The sequence below is a fragment of the Rhinatrema bivittatum genome, chromosome 4, assembly GCF_901001135.1.
Source record: "Rhinatrema bivittatum chromosome 4, aRhiBiv1.1, whole genome shotgun sequence".
NCBI classification, from domain to species: Eukaryota; Metazoa; Chordata; class Amphibia; order Gymnophiona; family Rhinatrematidae; genus Rhinatrema; species Rhinatrema bivittatum.
Genome location: NC_042618.1, coordinates 416,091,007 through 416,110,436, shown reverse-complemented (window position 1 = coordinate 416,110,436; position 19,430 = coordinate 416,091,007). Strand labels below are relative to the sequence as shown.

General features: G+C 41.0%; 1 protein-coding gene across 1 annotated transcript in view; it reads right to left on the bottom strand.

The window, feature by feature from the left end:
• Positions 1-17,503, bottom strand: part of COL7A1 (collagen type VII alpha 1 chain) — a 350,074-nt gene extending 332,571 nt beyond the window's left edge. Inside the window, exon 1 of the mRNA XM_029597520.1 lies at positions 17,174-17,503. The gene's annotated coding sequence lies outside the window, so the exon portion shown is untranslated. The remainder of the gene's footprint in view (positions 1-17,173) is intronic.
• Between the last annotated feature and the right edge of the window lie 1,927 nt (positions 17,504-19,430).

The following is a 19,430-nucleotide window of genomic DNA, read 5'->3' as shown; positions in this document are numbered from 1 at the left end:
CCCCTTTGAAAATTTTGAGACTCTGATTCTTTGCCCCGCAACTTGTCGTACAGAGGTTGGGCAATAACTGCATAGTTAGCAATCCACAGTCTACAGTATCCTGCAGCTCCAAGGAACGCTCGAAGTTCCTTCTTACAAGTGGGTACAGGTTGACCTCTTATTGAACTGGTGCGAGAAATTCCCAGGCAACGGGTTCCTCCACGTATTTGGAAGCCTAAATATTCCACTTCCAACTCACAGATTTGCGCTTTCTTTTTACTTGCACGATATCCCTTGAATGGGAACAAAATTACCTGTGTGCCTGCCTTGCCGTTATTTAGCTTAGTGGAAATTGCCCCCATAGGGGTAGATTTTAACACATGTGTGCGCATGTCCATGTGTGCGCGCTTCCCGGCATGCACACATGGACGCCCCAATTTTGTAACATGCGTGCGCCACCACGTGCATGTTCTAAAATCGGGTGGCCGCACGCACATGCACACCGGATTTTATAATCCGCGCACACATGGGTATGCAGCACACACAAGGGGGGTGTGTACTTATGCAAGTCCGCGTGGCGACACAATAGGCATTTCCCCAGTTCCCTAACCCCCTGCCTAGCCTCCCTTCCCCTCTCCTCCCCACCCACTAAATCTAATCTGCCTTACTTCTTTTTTTATATTTTGTTAGTTGCTGCCGGCGTGCGCTTCCCCAGGTCAGCGGCTAATGGCTGCCGTCCCGGCCAGCCTCTGTCTGTCCTGCCCCTCCCTGCCCCATCCCGTCCCCTTTTCAGGGCCTGGCACTTATTCGCGTACCGGGGTTTATGCGTGTGGCTGGGCCCGTTTTAAAATTTGGTCGGCGCGCATAAGGCCCACCCACTCGCTTAAACCTCGGGATTTACATGCACCGGGCGTTTAAAATCTGCCCGATAATGTATATACTCAGCATTCTGATGTTGCACATATGGAACTTACAGTATACACTGTAGAGGTAATTTTCAAAGGAAAATGTAACATACTATCGTAGAAATTTTCAAAAGCCCATTTACATGCATTAAGTGCCCTTTAACATGTGTAAAACCTATTAACAATTCAATAGTATATATTGTAGCAATTTTCAAAGGCCTTTAAAAAAACCTCTAAGTTAACATTGATTACTTTCTTACAGTATGTACAACTTTCAACTGAAAATGTTATAACACTGCAGTAGAACACACGAGGAGGTCACCAGAGCTTGGTAAAATAAAGTTACACAATAACTACTAACCATGTGGCAGTAGTTCTACCACTGGAGAATGGCCTATGTCAAAGATTTTACCACTTGTGTAATAGGATCACGTCATGATCAGTGTGAGTAAACCCTTCTATGGATTTAGCTTAGTTTTGTTTGCTAGTAAAAGCAGTAACCCTTTGGTGCGGACTGTGGCTTCTATTACAAGTGTTTCAACTTCGGCTTATGTGCAATCTTATGATTTTGGCTGCAGCTCTGAGAATTAGTGCTTAAAGGTGACCACTAACTTAGGATAAGAAATATTTGTTTCTGCCTTTTTACTGACTGTGATGCGAGTATCTTGGGTAAAACATTCTTTATTTGGTATGAAGAATGCCCAGCCAGATCATCTTCTGCATCCCGAGAGGTTCTCTATAAGCCCCAATGATATCAGCGTACTTCTTAGTATTCCATGGGCTACATTTCAATAAGACGCTTAGCCGCACGATACCCATTTCTGAGACACAGTACGGAATCTAGGTGTCACTATTGACCCTAGACCAAATATTAAAACCATAGTACATTCCCTTTGCATGTTATGACATCTCTGACCTCTGCTTAACCCAAATGATTTTCGCATCATTTTTCAATCTCTTATTTTTTCAAGACTTGACTTATTGTAATGCACTTTACACTGCTTTTCCACAAATTACATTTAGGCCACTTCAAATGATTCAAAATTCTGCAGCCCAGGTTCTCACTGGGGACAAAATACAAGATCATATCACCCCTATTCTCCACATACTTTCCGAATAACGGTATATAAAACTCTTCAAATAAATACTACATTGGCTTCCAATTTCAGCTCGCAGTGAATGCAAATTGGCTATTACAATTCACAACCTATTTCATAACATTAACTCCCCTTGAACTGCGGCTACACGCCATTATATACGCTCATGTCTGCCAATCAGAATCTTCTTGACATCCCCTTCCCTCAGCTGACACATCTGGCAGAAACTCATGAAAGAGCATTTTTCTTGGCCAGCCCTAAACTGTGGAATTCTCTAGCAACCAAGACTCGCAACATTCCAGACTCAAGACCTTTTAAAAAAGCTCATAAAACTTTTGAATGCATGAGCCGACACCTAAACTTCTCCTTCCATTGTCTTATTTTTTAGGCAGTTCCCGTGCTGCTTGCTGTTGTTTATTGAAATGTACCTTTGTTTAGTTTATGAATATGTTTTGTTGTTCTAACTGTCTGTTTTTTAATTGTATATGTATCTTTTGTTCCCTGCCCCGAAGTACTGGAGAGGGCAGATTAAAAATGTTTAAAAATAAATAACATGATCCTACATTTAGCCAGCTACAATATAGATAGCTAGATCTAATCCTGCAGTTCCTGCACATGCTATAGCCACCTAGAGAGTACATTTCAGCCGGTGTAAAGTCAGTGGTTACTTTCTCCCCGCAGGGCTACATTCATTTTCAAAATGAACGTATGCACTTCCTTTTGTTTTGACAATTAGCCCAGGAAAATTACCCATCTACATTTCCACTTGCTAAGGTGTGCGGGTAGCTTCCTCTGGAGGAACTTATGCGTGGCTTTTCAAAATTAAAAGGTATGTGCATGAGCACAATTCCCACCCAGACTCCGCCCCACCTGAACGCCTCTCCAATATAAGGGGAAAAATACACGCGAACACCTTGTACATATCTGGCAGGCGATTTTAGCAGACAGCATTATTGTAGGTAAGGACACTGCTTTATCTCATAAATGCCTTTTAATATTACCATCCTGGTGAAAATAGGAGGCTCTATATAACCGCTCTGCTGCAGAGATTTTTCAAAGGCTGGGGTCTAAAGTTATCTAACTAGACCCTTTTTAACATCCATCCTATGTAATGAGTTACTATAAAGCAAATATGAAATAAAAAGTAATAAAATCTGTCATTCTAAATTCATCAATATGTGTCCAAAACACCTGCTCAATATGGCAATGTTCACCTTTATAGGACAATGTTCATGCTGCCCAAAGGGGCAATCTAGTAGCTCATTACATAAAGTTAGATGGAAGTTATTTTCCCTTGCTGCAGGCCCATAAACTTCACCTTTCCCCTGTCTCAGTATACACCTTTTATTTTACAGTAAGCAGGAGGTGGAGAGGAAGATGCAAAGCTAAAACATTTCCCCTGGTAAAGGGGTGAATTTTAAAAGTCCTTGAGGTGCCAAAGCCTGGAGATGGATGCAGAAGTTGGGCTGGCGCGCCACACAGATTTTTAAAAAGCGCGCAAATACGTGCATATCTTTGGGTATTGCACACACAAACCTGCTTGCAGAAAAGGCCAGAGCATGGGCGTGATCTGGCGGGGCATGGGCATTCCTAAATTTCTCAATGAAATCTGTGCACCAGGTCCTACCGCGTAACTTTACTTCTCCTATGGATGGTGTGAAAGTCCAGGAACAAAAACAACTAGGCTAGTCAGCAGGGCTTTAAGGGTAGGGGCTAACAGGGTAAAAGAGAGGCTAATTACCTGGGCGAACTGGGAACAAACTGGGGAAAACCGGTGATTGCTTGGCACACGTGTCTACTAAAATCCCCCCATCTACGAGGTAGAGGCGGCATTTGCGTGCACATGTGTGCATCCATATAATACAGTGCGCACAGGTACACACGTACAGCCTATTTTCTATCATGTGGGCATATACACGCGTATGTTATAATTTGGCCATGTTCTTTGGCGTGAACTGGCATACGTGCCTACATGTGCGCTCATGCAGCTGTATCAAACTTATCATCCCTAAGTCAATATTAGAGCTCTAGTTAAGTGACTGACTAGGCTCTGAGAAATTTGGGCAGTGATGTCTCTGGCCTGCCCCCTCTTCTCTTGCCTGACCTGTCCTTGGCTGAACCAATAAACTAGAGCTGTTGAAGCAGTAGCCAACTGGGGCTTTGACCGCAGATGAGACAAGAAGCAGAGAGAAATACCACAAGTCAGTGACCAATAGATTCTCAGAGCCCAGGTCGCTGCCCACTTGGAGTATTTATTTTAACTGGTCCATTTTTAGAAACCAGACCAGGAAGCGCTGCTCATCGCATCTCACTGCCTGTTCTAACACTGAGGTCTCACATTGTATCACACTGAGACTATGTGAGGTTTGGCTCAGAAGAAGGTCTCAGATGGTATCCAGTCAAGGTTAAAGACATTCCTGCCATCTTTTAATAGATAATAGAAAGCTGGCATGGAGAAAGGAAACCAGAATGAGAAGGGATGAGAGCAGAATGTAAGAAAGGATGTGAGAGCTTATAAAAAAAAAAAAAGGACAAAGTAGTAAAAACTGCAAAGGGAAGGTTATGGAGTTGCTACACCTGGCCATAATGCTTAATTGTTTTTCATCTACATGGAGTTAATAAAGAGCAATTATAAATGGTGTGCAAATCCATTTTTAAATAGTTTCATTCCAGCTGAATTTAATGTAAAACAACGTGAGTAATGTTTACAGGATTCCTACATCATCCAAGGATTAAAAAAAAAAAAAAAAAAAAAGGAATGAATCACCCGCTTTACATCTAAACAACACTAAACATTTCATGAACAACCAGTGTTCGATTCCGGCAGGAGGAGGATTTCCCCTTACGCCTCCGTTTGTGCTCTCTCACAACTCCGTTTTCACTGGATGCCAAGCGTCTCTGCATGGATAGGATTATGTGGCTTTAAGATGTGCCAGTCGCCACTCTTAATCTGCTATAAAACCTACAGTGTGAGGCTGGAGCTCTTTTCCGCTTTTGGTTAGTAAGCAGTCTTTGTTTACAAGTGATGATGGAACAGGACATTAGATTAATTTCTAGCCCCCAATAGCTGCCTCCAGTAGCACACCAGACCGGCACAGGTAGGTTCGCTCCTCCAGTTCTCTGTTCTCCTGCACGTTTAGCAGCCTAGACTTATGAGAGCTGCTCATGGGAGTAAGGTGGAAACGGGACCTCACAGTGGAATAATGTGCTACAGAACTGCTGGGGCCCTTCCATACCTTTGGATTTCATCATCTCTAGTCATTTTTGTTTATTTGTGGGCCTTGAATGGGGCAGTGATATTATAACATAGATCAGTAGCCATGGAACATATTGCCTCTGGGCCTATACCTTTCCATGGTTGCCTGTAGCTCTTTTAGTGCGTTTTTATCAATATTTGATATATGTTTTTATTATACATGTACTGTTGTAACCTGCCAAGCACATGGGATTGTATGGGATATAAATCTTTTAACATAAAATAAAACAAATAAGTGTAGCAAAGCATCAGATTTGCTCTGATGCTGTAGATACCTCAACTATTTTAAGCAATGGTTTTGTAGATAAAATCTTGCCACCATCCTGCACCCGTACTGGAGAAGGTTTTCATGGGTAATGATTCAGATGGACTGAACCAAATCACGGTGAACTTAGAAGATGTGGTAGACCTGATTGACAAACTTAAGAGTAGTACATCACCTGGACCGGATAGTATCCACCCCAGAGTTCTGAAGGAACTAAAAAATGAAATTTCAGACCTATTAGTAAAAATTTGTAACCTGTCATTAAAATCATCCATTGTACCTGAAGACTGGAGGATAGCTAATGTAACCCCCATATTAAAAAAGGGCTCCAGGGGTGATCCAGGAAACTACAGACCGGTTAGCCTGACTTCAGTGCCAGGAAAAATAGTTGAAAGTATTCTAAACATCAAAATCACAGAACATATAGAAAGACATGCTTTAATGGAACAAAGTCAGCATGGCTTTACCCAAGGAAGTCTTGCCTCACAAATCTGCTTCACTTTTTTGAAGGAGTTAATAAACATGTGGATAAAGGTGAACCTGCAGATGTAGTGTACTTGGATTTTCAGAAGGCATTTGACAAAGTTCCTCATGAGAGGCTTCTAGGAAAAATAAAAAGTCATGGGATAGGTGGCGATGTCCTTTCCTGGATTGCAAACTGGCTAAAAGACAGGAAACAGAGAGTAGAATTAAATGGACAATTTTCTCAGTGGAAGGGAGTGGGCAGTGGAGTGCCTCAGGGATCTTTATTGGGACCCGTACTTTTCAATATATTTATAAATGATCTGGAAAGAAATATGACGAGTGAGGTAATCAAATTTGCAGATGATACAAAATTGTTCAGAGTAGTTAAATCACAAGCAGATTGTGATAAATTGCAGGAAGACCTTGTGAGGCTGGAAAATTGGGCATCAAAATGGCAGATGAAATTTAATGTGGACAAGTGCAAGGTGATGCATATAGGGAAAAATAACCCATGCTATAGTTACACAATATTAGGTTCCATATTAGGTGCTACTACCCAAGAAAGAGATCTAGGAGTCATAGTGGATAACACATTGAAATCGTCGGTTCAATGTGCTGTGGCAGTCAAAAAAGAAACAGAATGTTGGGAATTATTAGAAAGGGAATGGTGAATAAAATGGAAAATGTCATAATGCCTCTGTATCGCTCCATGGTGAGACTGCACCTTGAATACTGTGTACAATTCTGGTCGCCACATCTCAAAAAAGATATAATTGCGATGGAGAAGGTACAGAGAAGGGCGACCAAAATGATAAAGGGAATGGAACAGCTCCCCTATGAGGAATGACTAAAGAGGTTAGGACTTTTCAGCTTGGAGAAGAAACGGCTGAGGGGGGATATGATAGAGGTGTTTAAAATCATGAGAGGTCTAGAATGAGTAGATGTAAATCGGTATTTTACTCTTTCGGATAATAAAAAGACTAGGGGGCACTCCATGAAATTAGCATGTGGCACATTTAAACTAATCGGAGAAAGTTCTTTTTCACTCAACGCACAATTAAATTCTGGAATTTGTTGCCAGAAGATGTGGTTAGTGCAGTTAGTATAGCTGTGTTTAAAAGAGAATTGGATAAGTTCTTGGAGGAGAAGTCCATTACCTGCTATTAATTAAGTTGACTTAGATAATAACCACTGCTATTACTAGCAACGGTAACATGGAATAGACTTAGTTTTTGGGTACTTGCCAGGTTCTTATGGCCTGGATTGGCCACTGTTGGAAACAGGATGCTGGGGTTGATGGACCCTTGGTCTGACCCAGTATGGCATGTTCTTATGTTCTTATGTTCTGTAACTGATGGGCCATCTATACGGAAAAGCATAACAAGGGCCCACTGAGAACTCATTTGGATATGACACTTCATCATTTATATGTGGTAACACTGGTTTTAATACTCACACACTAATGTGATGCAAGATCATCTTAGTGTGCACATTAAGGACTTATTACATAGCATGTTATATTGAGCATGTACCAAAGGCCCCTATATGGCATTTATCATATGGTGATCATAAGTAAGAATTCACTGTAGATATTAGGGCTATACAAGAGTTTTCTTTCCTGTTTTGTTTATTTTTTATTTCACTGAGAGGGGGATTTAATTTTCTTTTGTTATTTTACTTTTTTTTCAATTCATTTCATTTTAGTGCAAATTATTTTATAGTACAAAAACATTTTACTGCACACATTGGCTGCAATCAGTAAAAACAAAATTCAAACCTATCCTAAAAAAAAAATACCCTTTAGGTGTTCTCCTCGTTCCTCTTCCTAAACTTCCATATCTTACCTCATCCTGGGTCAAAAAGGGGGCAGGAGGGATTCCCATTTGCTCCTACCCTGCTGGTACCCTAATTCAAAATGGCACTGGCTGGCCCATGGCCAGTGTTATTTTGAATTGTGGCACCAGCGGGACAGAAGCAACTTGGAGATCGCTCCTGCCCCCTTCTTGACCAGCATGAGGTAAGATATGAGAGAAGAAAGGAAAAGGGGAGTCCAGGGAGCTTTATTTGTTTGTTTGTTTGTTTCACTTGTAGGGGAGGAGCAATGCTGACATTTTAAAACAAAATGAAACGAATATAGAAAAAAATGCCATTTGTTTCTATATTCTTTCTAATGAAAGCACATCCCAGCAGATATAGACAAGTCTCTGAGTGCCATAACATGCAGTACAATAAATGTGTAGTTGGTTGATTTGTCTGCTCCATTGGCTGGTTAGTCTCTCAAATAAGATGGAGTATCCGGTATTAAACTTGAGGCCCTAAGAGATCAATATTCAGCGCATTTGTCCAATTAAATTTGAGACTTAGCCAGATAAATAGCAGGATTTCAAATTTCCTGCTTACTGAATGCCTCTGGATTATCCATCTAAGTAGTCAGCTGGATAAAACATATCCAGACAACCTGGAGGCATTCCAGGGGTGTTCTGGAGGTGGATTTAAGTTAACTGGATAGCGTTAGGACTACCTGAAAGCAGACCTAAAGTTAGCTGGTTAACTTCCCAGTAGTTGAGTATATTCAGTGGTGCTGAATATCCAGTATAAATCAGCCAAATAACTTGATCCAGCAAACTTATCCATTCTCTGTCTGGCTGAATATTGGCCTCTAAGCATTTCCCATGAAGAGAAAGTGGGAGCAGACCTTTTGTACATAGATCCTTATGTATGTATTATATAAACTAGAGCATGTCGCAATGAAAATATAACAGGTTTATCAAATATAAACTCTCTCCATTATATAATTTGCTACATTTGTGTGTTGTCAATATGTGTGTCCTGCTCCAAACAGCATACTTGTGCTGTATTTGTGATTGATTTAATTTCTTTGACATGTCCATTTAGTATCTCACCCAAAATTGTGCCTTAATAACTTTAATTGATGAAGAAATAGGGAAAAAAATGATTTTCTCGAGGAATGGAAAGTCATCAATTCTCTTTGTGTTTCCCATGAGTGGGAACATAGGCATGTGTGTAAAACGTACTGCAGAAGTTTCTGGTCTCTCTGTAGGCATAAACTATGCTCGCAGCGTACCAATGCGTGTACTTTTGCTTGCTTCAAAAAGCATGCGTGCATTCATGCTGAGGCTGAGACACGGCACATTCCCGGCGGCAGGGGGAGACTGCGGGAGTGAGTATATGTGCATACATGCCTCGTTTGCCTGTCACGTTTGATGGGTCCTTACATTAGTTAAGTATGAATTCACCACCACCACCCACAGCCGCCTGGCAGACACAGTTGTTACCAGCATTCAAGAGTAGCGAATTATAACAAGCTGGGTTTGGCAGACTGTAATATTCTTGTTGGATCAACACATCAAGAAGGCTCCTATGTGGTCTCAAAAGCTCATGTCCATGTTTGGGTGATTCTTATATCAGCCCAACAAAAGATAGCACAACCTACAGAAAATCCGGTATCCAAGAGCAGAGGTTAAAGCAGTATTCAGAGGAGCCACATCTAAACAGCCCAGCAGTAGCGATAGTAAGGTATGTTCAACTGGTTTCTCTATTAGGGTCTTTTAACTAAAACGCTGATTTCCAGATGAACAAAAGACCAGAGACACTGTTTTGAACATGTTTTCCTATCCTGTGCCAAAGGCAAAAATCTTTGAAAACAGAGACCTCAGCTTCCTAAACCATGCCCTTATATGCTTCAGTCTTTCAAAAACAGCCACTATCCATTCCCTATACCCCTTGAGCAACATGAAATCCCTTCTAGGAAAAAAAAAAATGACAGTGCATGGTAGGGCCTGATCTGAGACTATGAAACTCTACTAGAGATTATTAGTCATGTTACACAAGTTGTTAGTACAGTTCAAGGAAAGAAAGGAAGAAAGGCGTTCAGACTGAGAGAGGCATCTGTCATAAGTGAGGCTGAAAGCTCTATTGATGCACTGAATTATAAATAGCTGCGGGATATTTAAACTACAGTATGTCTCAATATTCAAAAATGCCTGACTGAAAGCATGAGAAGCAGTTTTACAAGTTCAGTATGTCCTTTACAATTTAGTATTTAATATACTGAAATTCCTTGCAACATCAAAGTGGGATATATTATTTGTTTGGGGTGTGCATCCATCTGAGATCCCTTTACCCTTCATGACCCAGGGCGGCTTAATTCTCTCAGTTGTTAATTGACCCAAAGAAAGAAAGAGATAATTTTTTCCTCTTCACACTACCCTTGCAAAAAAAAAAAACAGCTCCTGGTGGTATCCTCACTTTGTTTCAGGTCCACAGTTCTGCTCTTGTTAAGATGTGTTTCTGACAGCAGTAGACCTGTGTTATGGGATCTGTTTCCCTTATGTCCTATGCCTTATTGTTGGATATTCAACAGAACAGATAATGTGGTCTTACTGTCAGAGGAGCTTTGCACCACTCCTTGTTGGAAAGTTATTTCTGCAGACGCAGGCTTCAGACTGATCAGTGCCCCTTTCAGATGTGAATGGTTCTTTTCCATACTGACATTTTCCCCAGCAAACATTAACATGCAACAACTGAGCCTAGGGAATCAGAGGGCTCTGAGGTTGGCATCTCTCACTATTAAAAGCCCAGAAGGCCAGAATGGGAGTAAAGAAAGGGTGAGATAATCATGGGAGTGGAAAAGCTGATGTAGTGCAGGGTGTCATCACCTCTGCTCTGGCCTTATAGACTAACAAGGAATGACTTGTATCACTCTATGGGTGACTCGAATTCACGATCAACGCAGGCCATGGCTTCCGAAATCTGCCGCAGGGACCCCTCAGACAGTCACTTTTCAGGGTATTTCCACGCAGCATGCATGAGATAAATTAGTGCGTACAGGATTTCCAATGTATGCAAGTTTATCTCATACATACTTGTTCTGGATATCCTGAAAACCTGACTGGCTCTGGGGTCCCCAGGACAGGTTTAAGAAACCTTGCCTTAGGGTTCTCAAGAGCTATCTTAGAAAAGTGTTTAGTCTGGAGCAGTGGTGTTCATTTCCAGTACTTGAGGGCCGCAAACCGGTCAGATTTTCAGGATATACCTAATGAATATGCATGAGATAGAGTTTCGTGTACACTGCCTCAGTTGCATGCAAATACGCTTCATGCATATTCAATAGGGGGTATCCTGAAAATGTGATCCTGAAAATGTAACCTGTTTGTAGCCTCAAGGACTGGATAGCACTGGTCTAGAGAGAGTGGGGAACTATTCTCCTCCCTGTCTCTGGTCTGTGACGGGTTTCACTGTACAGTAGGAGATGGCATTTGTATATGAGCAAAGGAGAGGGAAGAGGGAATTAAAAAAGTGAAAGTCGTAGCCCAGGATAAAGGACTGGGCAGGAGTTAAAATCCCTAAACTATGGAGTCAGAGATCCTACTTGGCTTAAGTGATCTGTCAAGGGTTAAGCTGCAGTGACAGCAATCCGGCTTCCATGCCTCCCTGCAGCGCACGGCAGTGTCCCTTCTAGCCACCTCCTCCTTCTCGTGCAGGCCGGAACAGAATAGGATACGATATGTAACAAAGAATATCTCATCACGTAGCCTGCTAGCATGAGAGCGAAGCTTACCTGGCAGAGATGCTCTGTATGGTTTCCTATTTATTACACATTTATTTATTTATTTAGATTTAGATTCCACTTTTTGCACTTTTTTCAGCATATATCTTTGGTGACTCTCCCTTCCCTCATTATTGTCTCTGGCATTCCTAAAGTATGTTCTGCAGTACACACAAATATGTTGAGTCTCTCATGGCACAGGTGCGATGCCAGAAAATCCTTTTGCAAAGCTTTATGGGCGGCTCATGAAATGCATGTCGCACTTCTGCAGCTTTGTCCTCTCTTATCTTTTCCCCGCAGACATATGCTTTCTTTTTTCATCCATCTGTCATAGTCATTCTCCAGCCTTGTTCTTCCCTTTTCCCTCATCTCAGCTCCCACAGTCCTTTTATCCATGTAAATTAACCCCTCCCCCTCCCTGCATTATAGGAAAGACACATTTCAAAGTCATTTACACTTTACTTGTGTAAATGGGTTATCTGAAAGTTGTCCTGCTTCAAGTACATGCAGTGAAGTTCATGCCTAAAAGTGCATGCGGTGTTTCACAACACTTCTGGCTGCATCTCCAGGGGCGTGTTTTAGGTAAGATCAGACAATAACCAGGCCTACCCCTTTTAGACACCAGCACTGATCTCCTTCTCATCTTTATATCCACCCATCGAAACATCCCCATGGCCATCCTAGCACCTCCTCATACATACTTATATGTCTATGTGCTGCCTAGATATTATGTATTATGATTATTTATTTTGTATTTTTATGTAGCTCTTTATGCTATGCTTAGCTCCTATGTATTATGTTTATCTATTTTGAAAATTTTTATCTGTATATGTAAATTTGTCAGCTAGCCCTGTTACTCACTCTGAGTATGCAAGTAGGAGAGTGAGTAACAATTTAACAAGTCTTGTAATAGTAATAATAATAATAATAATAATGCACATAGATTGTATTTTCAAGTCTATGTGGGTTATTTTCTGTACAAAGTCTACTCACACAAAAAGCAAGTGCAAAAGTCCATGGGTACTTTGTACCTACAGCATGTATTTCCCTTTGAAATCTGGTGCATAGTCCGCACGTATAAAGTACCCCTGGGCTTTGACCTAGCATGGACAGTCCAAAGATTGCCCCTTCTAATGGTACCCCACAAACTTTTTCTATATAAAAATGAACAAGACAAAACTAAAATAATAAATACATAAAATCAGAGATGTGCATCTGAAGACAGGCAATCTGATCTGTGAGAGCAGCAAGTTGCACCTATCAGAGGAATGGGCATTTAGCAACGCTTCAACCATGGGATGTACTCCTGACAAGGGAGAGTCTGCGATGTCTGAACAAAGACTGATCCTCACTCAGGTCACACAGGCTGGAAAAGACCAGGCCACATGCGCCTTTATGCAACCTGTGAGCACAAGGATGGTAAAATCCATCCCTTTTAACCTCTGCCATGGTCATGCAGTCCCGAATCAGCATTTTGAAAGCTTCACCTAATGTCAGCAGCTCTCTGCTCAGCGTGACAGTGAAAAGGTCACCCTCCCTCAACATTTACCATGGACCACTTTAGGTCATTGTTGAGATCACAGGTAGAGCTTTCAGCACTCTAAGGGAACTCATTGGTAGTTACCAACACTTTTTTCTATCTCTGTTATACAGAAGACTGCAGGCGTTATTAGTCCTTTAAAGGATGCAAGCAGCAGGACTGGTTAAATCCACCATTGGTCAAGAGCACTAATAAAAGATCATATAAATCCAGCCTTTTCGCGCGTGGCCGGGCCTTGCGTGCCGGGCGAATTTTCCAATAGTGCTGTCCCGGCCTGCCCCCTCCCCGTCCAGAACATGCCCTCCAGCCCGCCTCTTCCAGGAAGCCCAACACTTGGGCGTGTAAAGGCCGGTAAGTGTGCAAGTGTCTGGCTACTCAGAAGAGGCAGGATGGGGTCGTGTTCTGGGCAGGGAGGGGCTGAAGTAAGTTGTCAAACCAAGGGAAAAAAGTTTAGGGGGTGGGGAGGAGAGGGGAAGAGGGAGGGAGTATGATTGGGGGGAGGTAGGGAAGTTCCCTCCCAGTCTGTTCCTTAATTGGAGCAGACTGGGAGGAAACTGGAGAAGGCCTGAATGCGTTGCCATGCTGTTATTGCAAAAATCCCGCCCCCCCTTGCATGCACCGCCCGCACATACAAATGCAGATGGTAGAAAATCGACACGTCCATGTGGAAAATCTACCCCATAGTGTGTATTGTCATTGACCTCAGAGGAAAGGTTACTGCCAGATCCCAAAATCTGGTTCCAGAGCAGATGATGTGATAATCTTCTGACTTTAATTCCTTTCAGGTAAAAATGTGATAGAGCTCTTGTACATTTTCTATTTTATGAGTACCGCATGTTCATTCATCAGTTTCTATTCATAAGAAATAAGACATGCTATACTGAGTCAGACTAAGGGTCCATCAAGCCCAGCATCCTGTTTCCAACAGGGGCCAATCCGAGTAAGAAGTACCTAGCAAGTACCTAAACATTAAATAGATCCCAAGCTACTAATGCTGGCAACAAGCAGCGGTTATTCCCTATTGATTAATAGCAGTTTAAAGATCTCCTCCAGGAACTTATCCAAATCTTTTTTAAGCTCAGCTACACTAAGTTCCTTAACCACATTCTCTGGCAATGAATTCCAGAGCTTAACTGCAAGCTGAGTGAAAAAGAATTTTCTTTGTTTTAAATGTGCAACTTTTTAACTTCATGGAGGGCCCCTTAATCCTTATATTATCTGAAAGAGTAAATAACCAATTCACATTTACCCATTAAGTCCTTTCATGATTTTGTAGACCGCTATCATATCCCCCCTCAGCCATCTCTTCTCCAAGCTAAACAGCCCTAACCTCTTTAACCTTTCCTCATAGGGGAGCTGTTCCATCCCCTTTATCATTTTGGTCGCCTTTCTCTGTACTTTCTCCAATGCAACTATATCTTTTTTGAAATGCAGTGACCAGAATAGCACACAGTACTCAAGGTGTGGTCTCACCATGGAGCGATATAGAGGCATTATGAAATTTTCCATTTTACTCACCATTCCCTTCCTAATAATTCCTAACATTGTTTGCTTTTTTTGACCACCACAGCATACTGTACTTGGTCAGGTGCTTTTTAATATATTTATAAATGATCTGAAAAGGTGTATAACGACGAGTAAGGTGATGAAATTTGCAGATGACAAAATTATTCAGCGTAGTATCTAATATCAACTATGATACCCAGATATTTTTCCAGAGAGGTAAATCCTAATATGGAACCTAACATTGTGTAACTACAGCCAGGGTGGTTTTTCTCTACATGCATCACCTTCCACGTGTCCACATTAAATTTCATTTGCCATATAGATGCCCACGCTTCCAGTCTCTCAAGGTCTTCCTGCATTTTATCACAATCCGCTTGTGATTTAACTACTCTGAATAATTTTGTGTCCTCTGCAAATTTCAGCACCTCACCCGTCGTAACCCTTTCTAGACTTTTTATATATATTTTAAAAAGCACCGGTCCACTGAGGCACTCCACTGTTTATCTTTTTTCTACTGTGAAAACAGACCATTTAATTCTACTCTCTGTTTCCTGTCTTTTAACCAGTTTGTAATCCACAAAAGGACATCGCCTCCTAGCCCATGACTTTTTAATTTTCTTAGGAGCCTCTCATGCGGGACTTTTTCAAACCCCTTAATAAAATCCAAATACACCACATCTACTGGTTCACCTTTGTCCACATGTTTATTCACCCCTTCAAAATATGTAGCAGCTTTGTGAGGCAAGACTTCCCTTGGGTAAATCCATGCTGGCTGTGTCCCATTAAACCATGCCTTTCTATATGTTCTGTGATTTTATTCTTTAGAATAGTTTCCACAATTTTTCCCTGCACTGAAGTCTATCCTAACTTGTCCTATGATATAGTTTGATATGCAGATGATGTACCTTGTGGAAGGATCCTGCCTGGATTTAGATGGACAAGATTACCACAAGAAAAACTTTATTGTAACATTCACTTTTTGTTTCCAGGATAAAAAAGTTAACTCTCTCCCTTCAGAATTAGCAAACTTTGAGGATGATGTACTAACAAGCGAAAACCTTTGCAAATGGCGGTGCACACGCTAAAACCCGAAGCAGTGCGCATTATAATATTTGTCATTATACGTACTATTTGAGGTTTTAGTACAGGAAGCACCATTTGCAAAGATTTTTGCCTTCACAGTGAATAAAGTTTTATAATTTAGTTTTCCACGTGTTAAATATTATTCAAATCATTGCTTAACGAGCTACTGCGATGCAAAATCTTGCAAAGCAGCTCATTAACTATTACCGCATATATAGACTACATACAAAATTGGATTTGAAAAACTTTTTTTTTTCCAAAAAATTAACTAAATCTCAGTGACGTGTTTTTTGTTTCTCTGTTAAATTGTGAATAGCTATGTTTTGCATGCTATTTTTCTCTGAGGCATGCAATCTTTCTCTAGCCCACCAGCTCAGAAGCCCTGGGATACTTTAATGGCATACATTACTAACCTGTCCTAATCGTAGCTGTATGAAGCTCTGAGGCTAAGTTCCTCATGTTAGAAACGCTCAGAACTGTCTTCTTCCTTTCAAGCTGCAGAATCGGATGCATCTGCTACCTCCAGTCCAGCCCCCCACCCCCTCAAACCACGCTGACCTGCCAAAGAGATCTTGAAGGAATAAGTCTGCCAAAAGAGCATGGGAGGTACCGGTGGCTTTCAATTCTAATTATGCATGGGAGGTCCTTGCTGGACCAGAAAGATAGTAAAGAAACTCCAGATTAGATTAGATTACATTATGCTCCTGGCTTGTTACATGAATCTGCAAAAAGATGAATGGGGTGAAGGGTGAAAGAGATAGGAGGAAAAAAAACACTTGTAACTGGTAGACACGGGACAGACCACAAACAGAGAGAAGATGTTAGTGTTTGCTTTGCTACTAGTTTGGGGAGAAAAGGAGTATACAAAAAGATGCAATTGTTTTAACAAGTCTAATATTTGAAGGAGGTTGCTGGTCCCTGTTTGCATATTATTTTGATGGAAAAAAAATGTGAAGCTCCTAGGTCAGAAAACAGAAGGTTTGTATAAGAGTGGAGATTCCTATTTAAGGTACTTGCATAGCAGGCACATGTGTTTCTGTCAGTATATAAACTGAAATACTAAATAAAGCATCACGGGACAAAAACCTGGACTATCTTTCTTTCGTTTGGGGATCTCTTGCAGTCTGAGAAATAGCTGTAGAAGAAAAGTCAGTGGAGTTTCTTTTCCACCTTTCTGCAATCCTACATGAGAGTGTCTTCTTGTAAGTGCCAGGTCCTTGCAAGCTGCTGCCGTGGTGTTTACAAGATGTACTCCCCCTGCCGCCTGAATAAAGCCACGTGAAATCTAGGTGGGAGAGGGACACTTGTCAGTCACTTACCTGCCAACTATTTCAGCCCCTTAACTCCCCGTTCCTGTGAAGTTTCCTTCCTACCCTTCCTGTGCTAGGACGCTCTGCTTCTTTAGCCCCGGTTCGAGCTGTCTACTTTTAGTTTTCAACAGAAGTAGGCTTAAGCAATAAAGAAGATACGATACACTACCCTGGAGAGGGAGAACAACCGAGTTTTACCTTTTTTGTGCAAACATGCTCCGGAATTTGGAAGGACCGAGGCTCCGGCTTGAGAAGGCGCTTGGCAACTTTTGCTGGGTCACTTTCGTTTAACCACCAGTCCCCGGTCTTCTGCAGCTTATTTTTATCCTTCTCTCTTCTGAAGCACTTTTGGGGGATGGAAGATAGAAATGGTTTACAAAAGCAGCAGAGAGAAAGCGAGGGGGGGGGGGGAAAGCATCTGGAGAGGTTCCCAGAAATGTTGGTTCGCTTGTTCTCCTCTCTTTATTTTCCTGTCTTCTTCCTGTACTTCCCTCTCCTTCCCGAGCCCTGCCTTTTCTGCTACATTCCCCCAAGTGTCACACACACACAAACATACCGTTTTGGTAAAAGTCAGTTAAACCTATGCTGCATCTCCACCAGCCCCTGCACCCCCTGTAACCAATGACTGGGAAGATATTTAAATCCCCAGCGCCTCTCCAGCCTCCCCTCCCAACTGCTCTTGGCTTTCAGGTGAAAGGACTTTTTTTTTTTTTTCATTCTGTTTGCTTCTTGACACAGGATTTCTCTTCTAAAATTTCCTTGCTAACTGCATAAACCACACCTGTCCTCTTCATCCATCTACCACCCCTTTTTTTTTTTTTTTTTTAATTGACTTCCCTTTGCATCCAAGAAAAATAAGCCAGCCTTTATGGAAAGTGCTCTGCCTGAAAGAAAACCAGAATATGCTTTAAAACAAGAGATTCCCTTATCGTCTTAGCACATTTGCTGGGTACAGCAAAATCCCAGTTTGGCTATTTAGATCAATGAAAGCTCTTGACAGTGTTTCAAACAGGTAGATAACTGGGAATTGGAAAATAAATGCATTATATTAAAATGTCTGTTTAAAAAAAACATTTTAATGTGTTTATGTCATTGATGTGTTATGGCAAAAAGAATGTGTGCCAAATAATATACTGATCAATAACAGTTAACAAAAAAAACCCTTTTTATTTTGCATATGCACACATCAGTTGTGCATAATATTGAACTCCACAGTAAATTATATTGTGAAAGCAAAGGACCCCCCGGAGTAAACAGCACACAGATATAGATAAATAGCAAAATGAATAATGTGTGGCAAATAATATACTGATCAGTAACAGTTAACAAAAACAAAAAAAAAGTTTTATTTTGCATACGCACACATCAGTTGTGTCTGTGTTATTACATCAGTTGTGTCTGTGTTATTACATAGCATTGGTTAAAACAAAACAAATTGTCTTTAAATACTAAGAAAACTGAAATACTGTTAATTCATTCTCCCCATACTAAATCCTATCAAGAGGCTATTGATATTGATAACATCTCATTTCCCATTACCGAGCCCTTGAAGAATCTGGGAATCTTGCTCGATGCGTCCCTGTCTTTCGAACCACAGATTAGAGCGGTCATTAAAACTGGTTTTATCAAGCTTCGATTGATGGCTGGTTTAAGGCATTTTCTTTATGATCACGATTTTCTGACTGTAGTTCGGGCTGTAATGTTTCCACATCTAGATTATTGCAACAGTCTATTTGTAGGGTTACCTAAGACCACGTTGCAACCTTTGCAACTTCTATTAAATGCTGCTGCCCGGCTGGTTTCTCATACGAAACGGACCGAACATATCTCACCAATTCTTTGTAGATTAAATTGGTTACCGGTGCGGGAACGCATTGAATTTAAAATTGTAATGACTGTGTTTAAGCTTCTTAATTCAGATGGTTCTTATTGGGCAAATGCATTTATAAACCAATTAAGCGTTTAAGATCCTCTCAATTAAATCTGCTTGATATTCCCTCTGTGCGGCAAGCTCGTTTAGTATATACAAGAGAGACATCATTTTCAATTGTTGCTCCATTTTTATGGAATCATATTCCATCTGACTTGCGCTCCCTGGATATCGTAAAGAAATTCAAGAGGCTGCTGAAAGAGTTTCTGCTCCAGCGTGTCTTTAGTATATTTTAGAATGCATGACCTTGACATATGCTTAGACCTTTTTGTAAGGGCTATTTGAATCATTTTTTTGTCTGCTTACTCCTATATCATGTGTTGGCATAATAATGTTGAGATTATGGTTTCTATGAAACTTGATGACTTTTGTTTTTGTTTTGTTTGTCATGTTATTGTTTTAATGATATTATGTATGTACGGTACGTTGTAAATCGCCTAGACCTTTGCGTTAGGCGTTTAATACATTTAAATAAATGGAAAAACTTTGAAAATGAAAAATATAGAAATAATAACTGTGATATAT